The 15427-nt window shown below is 41.4% G+C and overlaps 1 protein-coding gene across 1 annotated transcript in view; it reads left to right on the plus strand.

Annotated features, from left to right (window-relative positions):
* Positions 1 to 15427, plus strand: part of ESRRG (estrogen related receptor gamma) — a 547928-nt gene that overhangs the window by 21539 nt on the left and 510962 nt on the right. The window lies entirely within an intron of this gene.

Genomic DNA, 15427 nt, shown 5'->3' on the forward strand with positions numbered 1-15427 from the left:
TAGATGAAAGCAACTCCTCCATTACCCAGGGCAGGGGTGTGTCTGGTGATGCGATGAAATGTGTAGTGTAAGAAAACACTTAAGTGGATTTTGATATGGCACCTAGCAAGGGTTCCTTTACCACCATTAAGAGTTGAGAATGTTTGCTCTTTACCAGGATCCCTTGATGATATATCCAGAACTGCTATATGCTTCAATTTGTTCACTCCAGAACTTAAGCAAGCAGAACACATCTCACTGCATTTATTATAAGGAATAGGACCTTAGCCTCGTGCCTCTTGCCTGGGCTTGAGTTGGTCTCTGGATGTGGACCTGTACATCTTGAAAAAGAATATAAAGACAGAGTGTAGAGTTTGTAGCCATTTTCCTTTGTGTTTTTGCTCAAAGCCTGTGTAAAGCAGCTTTGCAGAGCATCTCAGTGGAAGGGAACTCTCATTCCCATTTCATGCCATGGAGTTTTCTTGGAATATTCTCTTCACTGACTCATACAGATTCGTTTCTGAGCACCTGGATGAAAAAATCAAGCTGATGGCCTGCTCTTGTGTATTTGCTGTTGTCCAAAATCTATCTGATGGGCACAGCTCTTGTCTTTTAGACCATCTCATTGCATTTTGGGGTAGGAGCTACCAGATATCCCAATTTTAACATATTTTCCATGCAATCTGTTGTAAATATATTATTGAAATGATTTTTTAAAGACCCGTTTGATTTAATTAAACAGAGTTGTGGTAAATAGCATGAAAGAGCTGTAATGAACTGTGGAAGTCCAAGTGGTAGAGAAATGAGATGTTTCAGAGCAGATGGGGCATGGCTACCGGAGGTAACATTTAGGGAGGGATCTGAAGGGTGACTGGGATTTTGACAAATGGAAATAGTGGTGGAGTTTGGGAGGGAATCACAGGTTGGGATGTAGTGGCAACTACATCTGGTTTCTTTTGAACAGATTAAGAGTTTGTATGTTAAGAACGCGGAGAAAAGCCAGGCACAACTTTTTAAAATTGTGGCGGGACTTGAATACCAGTTTGTGGTATTTGTTTTTGACCTGGTAGGCTATGGGGAGGTATTGAAGTTTTTTAAACATAGCAGTAGTATTATCAGAGTTGGGGATGACATGCTTTAAATAGAGTTCATCTCAAATGGACCACTCTGCTTACAAAGATTTTTATCTATATAAGCATGTAAATATGTACATATAAATTTCCACAGCCAAAGGAATAGTTTGTGTTTTATGGCATAATGTTATATGTTTTTTGGCTCTGACTCAGCAGTCATAAAACCTAACTATTTTCAAGCATAAGAAAGATGGAAAACACTCTTTATAACATCTTAAATAATTGTATGGAAGCCAATCCCATGGCCCTTGTGCATAAGTAGCTCACACTGAACTTCAGGGGAGGTTTTTTTTTTACGTATATATATTTCAGCATTGAGTTTGGGCATAGAAACAGACCATATATCTGAGAGGTAACTCCTCTGTGAACTTCCAACACACTGTCTACAATGAAATGTTTGTATATGCATTTAAATGCAGCTATTAAGGAGAACTTGAACCTTTTCTTATGTCTGTTGCCAAAAAAAAAAAATTTCCAAACTAAGGCCAAGCGGAAAAAAAGTGCAATATCTATGTATATTTCAGCTCCCAAGTAAAAGAAAATGTCTCCAAATCACACAGGACCTCCTATCAAGAAATCATTGGCATTTAATTCAGACATGAACAAGTTGTAGTGTGAACTCTGGGTAATGTCATTACTAATAAAAATTAATGTGACCCATGCTTTCAATCCAAGGCAGGAAAGTTGGAATCATGCAAAATCCGGTGAACATGTGCAAAGGGTATCTGGTTATCACAGGTTCTCAGGAAAAGGAGACTTGAAGTACTGTGATTTACTTATCTTTAATTTTTCTGATATAACATAACAGAGTGGTGAAATTCTCATTTATTTTCTTCCGGGTCCTAAGATTAAGCCAGACGATTAACACTGGCCAGTGGAGATTGAGATTAGTGAGAGTTTGAGTTCGGCTGGAATATCTCTATTTAGCTTGCAAAACAAATGAATATGTGGGAAACAATTAGCCTAATCAATACATCCAGATCTAGTTAAACTGTCTTAATTGTTCCAGTTTTAAAAATTTCTCTGTTCCGGGTAGGTGGTAAACTGAGGGAGACGGTAGGGAGACCAATTTTTAAATCATGATAGGCATATAGAACGTGGTAGAAGCATGAAATTAGGCAAAAAATCTATTGTTTGCCAAGAAGAATTTTTGTAATGTTGTTCACATCAGAGTGATAGGACTGAGTTTAGCACAATTCAAAGTCAAGCACACCAGGCTGTCAAGGTTAAGGCAGTGAGGCTGGAGACCAGGTGATGGTCATAGGGGGAGGGTGACAGAATTCAAAGCCAACGTCCCATGTCAGCAAAACTTCAGGCCGGTCAAGCCGCTTGGAATAGGAGAGCTCATGTTACCAAGAAGAATGCTGAGGGAGTTTTTGTTTAAAAAAAAACACCAAACCAACCCTTTCCTGCTAAGTGACGCGCTTTCTCCCAGACAACTCAGAGTTTTTCTTCTGTTATATCCTATACCTAAAAGTACAGCCATCAATGCCCTTTGCACCCCTGCCATCCCGATTCACACTCACCTAAATACTTTCAGGAACACATCATAGAACCACTTAACAATCAACCCCAGAGCACTGAGACCAGGTGGTGTGTGTGTGTGTGTGTGTGTGTGTGTGTGTGTGTGTGTGGTGTAAACTGAGGGGCTTCCGGAACAGGACTGACAACTGAGAGGAGGTCTGCCCTTCACCCTGCCCTTCGCTCAGCGGTGCTCCCTTTGATCTCTTACACCTTGAGGTCCCAAGGATCATTATTTTCAAAAACAATGGTTTCCTTGCTTAAAAATTGTTTGAGATCTATTGCTCAGAGACTATCGCATTTAAAGACGTCTATCTACTCTCAGGATTTAAACTTTTGTTTTTTTGTTTTTTGTGTTTTTTATTTTTTTTGTCTTTGGAAGAAAACATGCCTCTTATTCTTTAGCCATGAAGTCTACCATGTTGGTTGCCAATTTGGGGATGTTGTATTAATGTTTAATTTCTACACAGACAACTGATTTCACCACAGTCTGCTTTAGTCACTCTGATTTAGTTCTTAAAATGATAATTATGTGGTCTCAAGTTTTATTTTATTGATCTAGAAAGTGAAATAATGTGAAGATGAGTATTATCACTGGTTTCTTCTTCATGACCTCTGACCTTTCCCTCTCAGAGACTCCAAGGTCACGAAGATCAACAAATTCACATACTTGGAAACCATGGGCCAGAAACACTGAGACTTGAGACTGCAGGTGGCTCCTGGGATGGGGCAGGTGCTGGGCTGCTCAGCCACGTGGCTGGTCAGGTTGGGGGATGAAGTCTAAGCAGGTGAGCAGTGCATAGAATCTGTTACCATGGAGACTGGCGGGCGCTCCAGCACATCAGGATGTCCAGTGAGTGGTAGGGAGATGGTGGCTATTCCAACCAGCTGGTGTGTTCAGGGGAGACCATGCAGCAGCGATCTCGACTTTAGAGATGACTCTGCACAGGACAGGGCGAGCATTCAGGAGCCACGCCATTCTGATTAAGGCAGGGGAGATGGAGATCTCAACCCCGTCCTGGACCCACCACACACTAACTCATGGCCCTGACCAAGTTATTGAATCTCTCGAAACTCCAACTTCTGTAAAGTCTATAAAAAACAAGATACTGCCTATCTTGTAGGATCCTTGGGATGGTAAAAATAAAATACTTAACACATGCCTGAGTCACACTGAGTAAGATACAACGTGTGAAATCTTTTTTTTTTTCCTTTTCTTTTCTTTTCTTTTCTTTTCTTTTCTTTTCTTTTTTTAATGCTGGTTAGGGCTATGCCTAGAGCAAAACGGGGATTTGCTTATAGGAACAAGGAGTTTAGTTCTGTGTAGTTCAGGTACACAGCACAAGACCAGAAGAGAGAGTGATGGCAGCGACATGATATTAAGCGTTCTTAGAATAGCCCTGTCTAGGGGTCAGGATGGATATAGAACTTTGGGAATGGAGCTGAATTTGCATGTGGGTCTGCTGGGGTCTTTGGGAAGGAGAGAGTCACTAGGCCTGGCAACTCGATGGGGTGTTGCACTTCCTTTAATTATGCAAATAAATTCACGTGGAACTCTGCTGGACCCATGATCCTTCAAAAGCTCTTTCCTAGCAACTAACCTGTCCTGTGAACTCCCCCCAGCTTGTTACTCTCCATAGAAGCATCGCCTTTAAGGGAGAGTTTTATGATGAATCTCACAACATAGAGTTAATAAATTTTTTTTTTTTTTCACAATTGAGAATGTCAGATGTGACATTTATTATGAATGGGCTGCTTTTCATCCCTTAATGAGGTCACTGTTTTCTTCCAATTCTCCTTACCTTGAAGGCCAGTGCGCTGTACCACCCAACACTTGCTGTTCCAGACCCTTTTCTATCTCAGTCTCCACGTCAAGACGTTCCAGTTCTGGGGCTTGAAGACCTTGCTTGGGGACTAGTCAGCTGATAAGAGAATGATATCTCACTGTCATAATGCTTTGCCCCTTTGAGGTCATTTATATATCCCTCCGTGCATATGTTCTCCTATTCCATAGGTTGCCTTTTTGTTTTGTTGATTGTTTCTTTTGCTGTGCAGAAGCTTTTTAGTTTCATGTAGGTCCACTTGTTTATTTTCATTTGGTGGCTTGTGCTTTGGGTATCACATCCATAAAATCATTGCCATGACCAATATCAAGGAACTTTTCCCCTATGTTTGCTTCCAGAAGTTTTATGGTTTCAGGTCTTACATTGAAGTCTTTAATCCATTTCAAGTTACTTATTTATTTTTTTTTGAGTGGTATAGTGTCTACTTTCACTTTTTTGGTCTGTGAATATCCAGTTTTCCCAGCATCATTAAATGAAGAGACTAGGATTTTCTCCATTTTTTCTTTCTCTTCGTCTTTTCTTCATTTTCCATCTTTTCTTCATTGAATATTCTTTGTTCCCTTGTCAAATATTAGTTGCCAGGATTCACTCCCAGTTGCCAGAGTTACTTGCTGGTTGAACCCCAGCAAGTTTCCCAACCTTTTTGTGCCTCAGTTTTCATATCTTTAAAATGGAAATAGTAATAACAATTCATAAGGTTGTTGTAAGCTTTATATGAATTAATGCATGTGTAATATTTAGACCTGGCATTTGTAATGTCTTAATAAACATAGGTTTAAAACACACACACACAGAGTGGAAAGAAAAAATATCGAGGTAATATCAACATGACTTTATAACTAAGTGAATGTGCATGTGGGTGGGTGTTTATTTGTAGGTGTGGGAGGTAGAGTAAGGTAGAAGGAAGAATCTGAAATAAATTTGGTTTGGGGACTTAATGACCCTACAGATAATTGAACCCTTGGACTAAGATGGGGAGCAGGGAAGCTAGAATAAAATTGAGAAGTTGAGCCAAAATTGAATTCAAGTTTGTATCTGGTCAGTTGGAAATGGTCATTGGCAGCCAATGGTAAGCAATGGAGGTTGGGATTTCAGAGCTGGAGTTTATGATTTAAGAACTATTCACCTGTAAGTATTAAAATGAATAATAGTTACTATTTATTGAAAATTACGAGCACTGTGCTAAACATTATTTCAGTTAATCCTCTCAGCATCCCTAGGTAATAGGTACTATGATTAGCTACATCTCACAGATGGGGAAAAGTGAGGCACAGAGCAGATAAGTAACTGGTCCCAGGTCACTCGATTAAGTGGCCAGGAAGGGTTTGACTCCAATTTTGTCCTGGAGCCTACCTGTGAGATTGGCCAAAAGAGCATGATGAGAAAGAGGACGTGTCCTGTAGGGATGTTTTAGACCAAACCGTCCATACCCCTTCACTCAGCCTTCTAATTACCAACAGCTTCCTCTTTGTAAAACAAAATAGTAAGGGTGCAATGCATGTTAGGTGAGTGAATGAATGATGGAATGTTAGAGGTTCGGGCTTTGTGGCCATAAAGTAGAGGAAGGCTAACTGGCTCAGGCTAGGGTCCCCCTGCCAAGCCTGTTCTGGCAACAAGACCCCCAAACAGAGTTCACAAAGAAAAGCTGGGTGATTGCTTGAAAACTGACTCCCAGTGGCCAGCTGTGACCTACTGCACAGAGAATTGGGGTCAGCCTGGCACACTGTGTCTTCAGCAAATGCCTGGGAGATTCGGATGGGCAGCTCTGTTTCCCCCAAAATAAGACCTACCTGGACCATCAGGTCTAATGCGTCTTTTGGAGCAAAAATTAATATAAGACCCGGTCTTATTTTAGTATAATATAAGACCAGGTATAATATAATATAATATAATATAATATAATATAATATAATATAATATAATATAATACAATATAATATAGGATCTTATGTTAATTTTTGCTCCAAAAGATGTATTAGAGCTGATTGTCTGGCTAGGTCTTATTTTCCGGGAAATATGGTACCTCACTGACCAACCAAGATGACTGGGGATCGAAGTGGGCTGTTTTTGTTACATAAAGTGCAGCCATAAAGAAATGATGTCGGTTTTCGTATGTGAGTCCTAACCCAGCTATGAAAGTGATTTTCAAAGGGGAATTCCCAAAATATTTAGAGCAATTGCGTGATCGCTGAGGTAATTACACAGGCTCCCCAAGTGACTGTTTTGTGGAGAAATGCTCATTTGGATTTGTAGTTTCTGATGTGTTTAATAAATACCACTTTCATTCCTAAAAGAGCCTCACTTCATAAATGTGTTTTCTCTGGGTGTAAAGGAAAGCATAGAGTAGCAGCTGACATGTATCCACCACTTCACTGGTCCTCTCTGTGTTTGCAGAGGAATCGGTCATTTGGGACATTATCTGAACTCCACGGGCCATCATCCTCCCTGCTTATGTTTGAGTTATTCACAGCACTTTCACCTTTACAGAGAACAGCTCTCCATTGATGTCAGGCATTGTGTTGATAGTGTGGAGCCCTTGAGAAATGGCAGGCAAGGACCCACCTAACCTTGGTGCTGTTTACTGACTTCCATTAGAACTTTATAGAATGTTCTCAGAGCACAGTGTGACCTGTGGAGAACCTCAATCCAGGAAATGATCAACATTGTCTTATGAAGGGTCTGCTGAATTTTTGTACCTCAGCTTGGTCTGATTTGGGTAGATGGACAAAAGTTTCCTGGCCTGATACGTTAGGTCTCGGTCGTTGCAATTCATTCATAGTTGCCCACATTTATATTAGGTTTCATAGATACTCTCAGAACTCTCTACCCTATATACTTTATCCCACAATAATTACACAGAAAATTACAAAGAATCAATTCCAGTTTAACAGTCTTTTTGCTTAACCAATGTTTTGCTCTGCTTACAGGTCTAATTGCTTTAATTCTCAGTTTATTTTTCTATAAGTTAGGGATCACATTTTCTTCCTTAGATCCTTGGAAGGGATAACTGGAATTGGAAAAGATATCCTAACTGTGGAAAAGATACTTTCATTTGAATGTCTTCCATGACACATTTCTCTTTGGCTATTCATTCCTTATTGAACACCTATGCCGTGCAGGAATACTGGGGGTATTCCTGGGGGGAAAGAAATAGGCAGGTGATGCCCTCCCCTCAGAGAGTGTGCAGACACAGAGAGCCAGGCAGGGAGTAAACAAAATATGTCAGGAAATTATGACGTATATTAGAAGCTGTTAAGGACTATGGGGGAAACAAAGCAGGGACATGGGTGGGAGTGTCGGTCAGGGGAAAAGGTGGTGTTTCTGTCTAAACCAGCTGCTCAGGGAGGTCCTGTCTGTGGGGACAACGCCTGAAGAAAGCCTTGAAGGAGGTGAGGCGTGCCATGCGGCATTGATTGAATGGTGTTCCGTAGGACATTTGTCTTGAGAAATGCTGAGCTGAAAAAGAGTTTCACTGTTCAATACATTTGGAAATAATAACTTTTAGACATTCATAGTGCTTATTAGTGTCATAAATAATTGGAAAAGGCCTGCTGGAAGGAAACCTGTTTAACTCAAACATATATAAAAATATTTTCCTCCCTCCCTGCCTCCTTCCCTCCCTCCCTGCGTCTCTCCCTTCCTCCCTGTGTCTCTCCCTTCCTCCCTCCCTCCCTGCTTCTCTCTCTCCCTCCTTCCCTCCCTCCCTCCTTGTCTTCCTTCTTTGCTAACATGTCAGAGCAGCTAGACCATAGCTTTGAACCAAACTTCAGATGTAGCTAGGACCCTGCTGAGTGGTGATCAGTGGGGCTTCTGAGGTAGAAGGGCCGGGAAGGTGCACCTTTCCTGGAACCCTGGACCTAAGTGTGACCCCCGAATCTGCTACTTTGCCCCTGAGACAAGCTGAACCTTCCTTTTTTTGGGTTTTCTTATCTACAAACTGGGCATAATAAGAGTGCCAAGGATGCACGGTTGTTGAACATTAAATACAATGAGGAGCAGAAGCTCTTTCTAAGTTGTAAAGTACTGCAAAGACAGGTGCCTTACGTGCTTTTTTCTGTCGGCTCTTTGGGTCCTTGCGATGAGTCGGTCCACTGCTTTCACCCCGGCTAGGGGTCATTTCTAAAAAGCTTCCCAAAGGAGGGTTGAAGGAGATGCCCTAGGCAACCTGGGTGTGTGAAAGAGTAAAGCGCTGCCCTGTTCTGGACCAGAGTCCAAGACTGGGCCCTTCTTAGCATCAGGCTCCCATCAGGCACAGGGAGGGACCACTGGCCCATTTCTCTACATTAGCCAGTGGTTCCCAAACTCTGGTGTGCACTGGAAAAACTTGGGATTTTCTCTCTTTTTTTTTACAAGTCCTGTTGCCTGGCTCCAGTCCTCAGACATTCTGACTTAATTGCTATGGGGTGTGAGTTGAGGATGAAGATTTTTCAAAGCTTTCCCAGGGGTCCCAGTGTGAAGTCTGGAGTCTGCTGGCATAAACTAATCCCATTTTTTAGCAGGCTGGGATCCTATTTTTTAGCAGGCTGGCCAAGAGAAAAGCTTACGAGTTGATTGTGGTTTACAAATTGATGGATTTTATTCCTTTTTTCTTCTGGGAAGGTAAGTGGATGAGAAGGAAGAGAGGGAGCAGGGAGAATTTGCTTTTATCAGCTGCGTGTTTTGACAAGGCGTTATCTCATTTAATCCTCCCAGTAACCCTGATACTTAAATATTATAATTCCATTTGAAAGACGCAAGAACTGATGGTAGAGAGCTTAAGATCATTCCTTAGGAATTCAAAAGAGGACATTTGGTTCTGTTTTCTGGTTTTTCCCACTGCACTGTGCCAGCCATTCAACCCTCCTTTCGGATGCCCTCTCCGTGGCCTGTTCCACCCTCTTCATTTTCTTCTTAGCTTTCTGGCAAAACCTGGTATCCAGCATTTGTATATCAGTGTCAGATGAAGTCAGTGTTAACATTTTTTTGGAAGGCGGGGAGGTTTTGCATGTTCAGCATAAGTATGATTGGGAAATGACATACTTTATTCCCTTATAATAACCGTGCACAGAAAGTAGCATAATAAACGACAAGCATGGGAGTTTGACGAGAGAGAAGCCCCTTCTGTACCATACAGTTTATGGCTATCAGTAAGGTTGGCCCTGCTTTGTCCGTTTCCCAGACTAGCTAAAGACTTTTCAGGGACTAGGAACAGAGGCAGGCACCTGATCTCCCCTGATAATAGTTTATTGGTTTAATATTTATGGAGCACCTACTGTGTGCTTCGGCACTAGGAGTAACAAGATAACTAAAGGCGTCTGTTACTCTAAAGGCGTTTGTCACTGAGCAGCACAGACAGACATATTAAGCCTAATTAAAGTATGGTAAGTGCAGTCCTAGAAGTGTGTTGATAGAGGCAGCAACAAAGAGTGATGGATCCCACTGGGCGGTCACAGGGAGGAGAGTGGGAGGCAGCTTCTTAGAGATGTTGATAATGAAAGTGACTTTTGAAGCATGTGTTTGGGCTCACTCATGCCACCACCCCTTTGGCCGTCGCCTTGAACACCAGTGCTGGAAGGATCATTCCCTGAGGAGGTAGGGCAGGTGTTAAAGGGGGGTGGGAGTGAACCCAGGTGGTAAGAAGTTGAATGACTTGCCCAGGGTCATGAATGCAGGAAGAGGTAGAAATTAGACGCTGACTCAAGTGTCCTGACTCCACGTTTAGTGTTCTTTCCATGACATTGACTTTCTTTCCTCTGCTGGTTCAGCAACTGGCAGGGCCACACGGCTGAGAACATAGTGGTTAACTTGTGGCATCAGGTGACATCTTGATGATTTTTTTCCAGTTGAACCGGGTTGCCAAGGTTCTTTCTCCCTTCTGAACCCAGGCAGTGAATGCACTATCTCAAATGGAAAAGAGAGCCCTGAAATGAAAGGACTCCAGAAAACCTCAGGTGGAAAATAACAAAATCTGAGATGTCTAGTTCCATTCTGACATTGATGGTGTAAATACAGGTGCCGATAAATATGTAAAATCACCAAGACTATTCTGCCTTGGGTGTTACATAATTGAGTATTTTACAAATTGGAGTTTATTCAAATAAATGCAATCTTATTTCAGATGCTTCTAAATCCTTTACATTCATAATCACCCCCCATCCCCACATTTTTATTACCAGCTGAAGCCACTGTCAATTCACTCAGGGGTCACAAGTAAATTTCTCCAGCCACAGATTTCTCCAAAATCTTTCCCAAGGCCATTAAACCTAATATGTCCCAAACAAAATTCATTATTTTCTTAACATAGCCTTTATTTGTACCTCTTTAACATCCTATCATGAACTCAGTTGTGCAAGCCAGACACTAAAGTCTGTCGATTCCAGTTCCTTGCCAAGTATCCCCCCAATCTTCTTCCCCACTCCACTCTTACAATTCTGCTTCAGGCCCCCATTCTTTGCCACCTGACTCTGCAGTGTACTTTAACTATATTCCAGAAATAAGGAGTGTTTTCCCACACTAGTCCATCCTTCTTAGTGAACAGAGAGTTGTCCAGCCAGCTTAAACAAAATCAGAACCCTCTTTTTAGTCTAATTCAATACTCAAATCTTTCTAAAAGGCTGGTGTCTTTCCCCATGTCAGTTAAGTCAAATACCTTGAAAATAAATGTTATTGATGATTGGAGCTTTTATTGTGTCTCAATCCATGTTGTAGTCAGCGTGGCATTTGGCTTAAATGGTTATGCCATTCTCTTTCCATTCAGTTTTAAAATAAACTATTCTTACATCCGTGGTGCTTAACGTGTTTGGAGCCGTGAACCCTTCTGAGAATGTGATGAAAGGGATGGGTCTTCTCTTGAGAACCGTGCACATGTACATACACACACACACACACACACACACACACACACATTTTGCCTACAAGTTCAACACATTCTTAACTCATCCATGGATCCCTAGCACTGTCATGAAATCTGGGTTGAGAACTCCTGCATTATATGCAATTGTTTTCATCCTTCCATGTCAGAGGCATGGTCTAAGTCTCTATTTTAAAGACAGGCTCTAATGAGATGGATCCTAGTTGATTCGATCACCTGGAATACTATCCCACAGTGTGAGCCGCGTCTTTTGAGGAGGGACTGGGACAGGCCGTTGGTCTGCACAGTCATCTTGATTCTACCTGTAAGGAACTCCAGGACTTGGCTAACACTAGCCAGACGTCGCAGCAATCAACTTACACTCTCGGCCAGGTAACCTGAATTCTTGTCTTCATATGCTCTACTCACTTTGGGCCACTTTTAGAAACACAGCTCTGGTGTAAATCAAGGCACATCTGCTGTGATAGTATTTTCTTGTATTGGTGTAGAGTGCTTTCACTTCTGCCATTGCATTTCTCCTAACAAAGACCTGGTGAGAAGGTCCATGAGTTGTATATCTTTAATGCATGAGGATAAAGAAGGAAAGGAACACAGAGAGAGGCTTGTTGAAAGTGAGTTACATCAGGAAACATGTAAAAAGTCCCATTCTGGTGCAAGCCCCCAAGTCTCTTCATTGTAGACCCATACTCTTCAACTACATGATTTAATTCAAGCTATGCATGAGCCTAAGGCATCCAGACAAAAATAGTTGGATCCATTCATATCAAAAGTCTCTACAGGAATATGCAAGGAAGAAAGCAAGTTATAGGCAAGTGTGAATGCTGACTAATAACGTTTGGGTGACATGGTGTGCTACTGGTACGCTTGGTTATTGATCATTTTACCTCACATAAATGGGACCATCTTGGAAAAGGTAAATATGAAGATATTTTTGTGTGTGGACTTTTTTTCTGAGCTACCCTTAACTATGCTCAGGAATTAGAAATATGATCTCAGTTAACTTCACCTGATGTCCCCAGCATATTTTTTATATTCCCCTCGCCAAAAAAAACCCCACAAAAAACAAAAACAAAAACAACAACAAAAAAAAATCCACAAAAAACAAAAAACAGAAGAAACAGTCTTACTAGGCTGAACCCTTTCTCTTTCACGCTCTCTTTCTCTCCTTCTCTCTCACATCCTGTTTCAAACTTGTAGAAGCTTTAAGCTGAAGGAAACTTGGAAATTGGTTAAATATCTCCTTGTATAAGAAGGAAACTGAGGCCCAGAATGATTAAGTAATTTGCCAGAAGACACACACAGCTGATTAGTAGCAAACCCAACATAAGATCACAGGTCTTCCTGACTTGTTTTCCTATCTTTCTAAGCAGAAAAATTGATTTCTTGACACTCAGAAAGTTCAAAATATAGCAGAGAAAGGCTTATAACAGGTAAAAAGTCATGAGTAAGTTTACAATCGCTTTTCCAAAACTACAGTTATAATATGTGTCCATTCTCCCTCTTATCCCCACACTCTCATTAAATTCTACCTCATTGAAATATACTCTTCCAAAGAAATAATTTCACCATTGATTTTACTTGGTGGCTTTCTAGGGTCTGTCCAAAATATGGAGAAACAAGCGTGCAATTTTTCCAGTTAAAAGGATAAAAGTTTAGCTACATAAAACTTACAATTTCTATCAAATTGCAAATTGGCATCCTTGCTCTCCAAAGGGCAGTTTTGTTTCAATTACTTCATCAGAAACTATTTGATAAGAGCTAGTGTTGGACTTGGCACCATGTCCGGCAAATGAGCAGAGGCAGGGAAAAAAACTCACAGTCCTGTCAGAAAGGAATTGGGAGGTGAAGAAGAGATGAAGGAAGAATAAACCCAAGCACAGTGAAAGAACACTGGTGTCATATATAGAAGTGAACACTGTGGAACAGAGTTAGAGAATGATCAATACACCCAAAAATGGCCCATGTAAGTCGTAAATGGCTTTGTGGGCACAGTGGGATTTGAACTTGGCCCTTGAGCGATGCGTACAATTTGAACAGCAGGAAGGAAGAAGAGGGTGTTGAGTGCTTGGGCAAGGACATTGGAGGAGGAATTAACACAAGTTGTGAGATGGGCGGTGGGTGACCAGCTGACTGGATCATGCATGCCAGGTTCCAGGCGGAAAGAAAGTTGACTGGGGAAGTAAGTAGGCAGAGAGCTTGGTAGTAGGTGCTCAAGACACTTTAATTTGAATCCCTGCTGTGTAACTTTGGGCAAATTACTTGACTTCTCTATGTCTCCATTTCCTTGGATAAAATGAGAATACCGATAATCCCTCTCTCATATTGTTGAGGAGATTGAATGCGATTTACAAGTTCTCAGCACAAGTACAGGTTAGAATAGTGCTTTCTGTGTGCTCCATTCACCTTAGTAAGCGTTTTTTACGCCCTTCGGTTTGGGTTGGGAGGTTACACTAAACAGGCTACAACAATATTAACTATTATATTTAGGGTGAGGCCAGAAAATAAAGACTTGAAAGTAGCCTGAGGAACTTGAACTTGAATAAACAACGGAGAGTGGTTCTTAGGCAGAACTGAATTTAGAGAATCTGGGCTTAGAAAGGCTCTATTCAAACCTCCAGGGAACTTGAATACTCTGCCCCTACCCTTTGTTGGTTGCTCAGACATCTCACCCCTGGGGAAGGAAACCACGTGGCTGCCTGAATTGGCGTTTGGATTGGTGACAAACAGCATGGAAGGCATTTGTCTGAAAAAAAAAAAAAGAAAAAGAAAATGGATTTCAAGGGACTAAAGTGAGTCAGATTTTTATGGTTCTTTCCCTTTAGTGGATCTTTAAGGGTCCAGTTTGGAGGTTAATAAGTAAAAAAGCTGGAGAACCAGGTTAGTGGATCAAATATTAACTAGCCCCTTTTGGATAGTTCCTGACAAGTTATCAGTGATGTGGAGAGGATACCTGTCCGGCTCTGGGTAGGCCCTTGTCTTCTTAAGAGTCATCTTTGACACTGATAACCTCTAAGCACTGGCAAGACTGCACCAATTCATCCTTCTGGCATCCCAAGGAGATTGATAAGCAGGGCCAGAGAGCCGGTCCAATTGCTGAGGGTAGCGAGCCAGCATTCAAGTTTCAGAATCTGTCTATGAGTCAATAATTCTGAGACCCTCTTAGGTTTACGTCGGAGAGGCTGTTCTCCAACTCTGATCATCTGGTCTTTGCACAGTTACAAGGTCTTTCCTATGGAATTTTTCTAGGGATTCTTGGCCTGTGACTCTAAAGGGAAGAGATCTAACCAGTTACTTGCTCTTTTCACTAAACTTAGCCAACCTCTCCAATAGGTAAACTATTTTTAAACCTCCGGCAGCTGCAGTTGATCTTGGATGAGTCCGAAAGTCTTTGCTTTTCAGATCTGACACTCTCCTCCGTGCTTTATTTTTTTGCAGCCTTGGCTTCTGCTGTCATCTTTCAGGAATTTGGAATCAGTAGGAACAGTGACTTTACCAATACATGACCAACACCCCAAGGTCAACAAGAGACTTGGGGGGAATATTCCTAAACCTATTCTGCTGCTCCCAATAGGGAATTAGTGAGAAAGCAGGGCCAAATATTTGCCAAACCTGGCCCTAGATATTTATTTTTCAGTAATATACACGAGGTGACTGATATACACAATATCATTATGAACAGGAGCCGCATACAACACACTAGCAACAAAGCACAAACAACACAAACTAAATGTAATAAAACGACAAGATTTCTGTTTTCCTGTTATAGCATCACACTACCTAAAATACATTTTCGTGTGCGCAGAAATAAATACCAAGGGTTACACTTGAGACCATTTCTACTGATTCTAGAGAACGTGATTGTTAGTGACAAATAATGTGATTAGCCAGCAATGATAGCTTTGTGTTTAAAACAAAACAAAACAAAACAAAAAACAAAAACTTTCTGGCTGTTGTAGAATTCAAATAAAAGCTGGTTATCCTTTCTGTTCTTTCAAACTCCCCTAGTGGGTCAGATGCCAGGAGCACCCCCTCCCCAACCCCCCAATTTCCTAATGTGTCTGTAGAGCCACTCAAATAGGGGCTTGGGCCTCTCTCTCTCT

This window comes from Rhinolophus sinicus, linkage group LG12 (genome assembly GCF_036562045.2).
Source record: "Rhinolophus sinicus isolate RSC01 linkage group LG12, ASM3656204v1, whole genome shotgun sequence".
Lineage (NCBI taxonomy): Eukaryota > Metazoa > Chordata > Mammalia > Chiroptera > Rhinolophidae > Rhinolophus > Rhinolophus sinicus.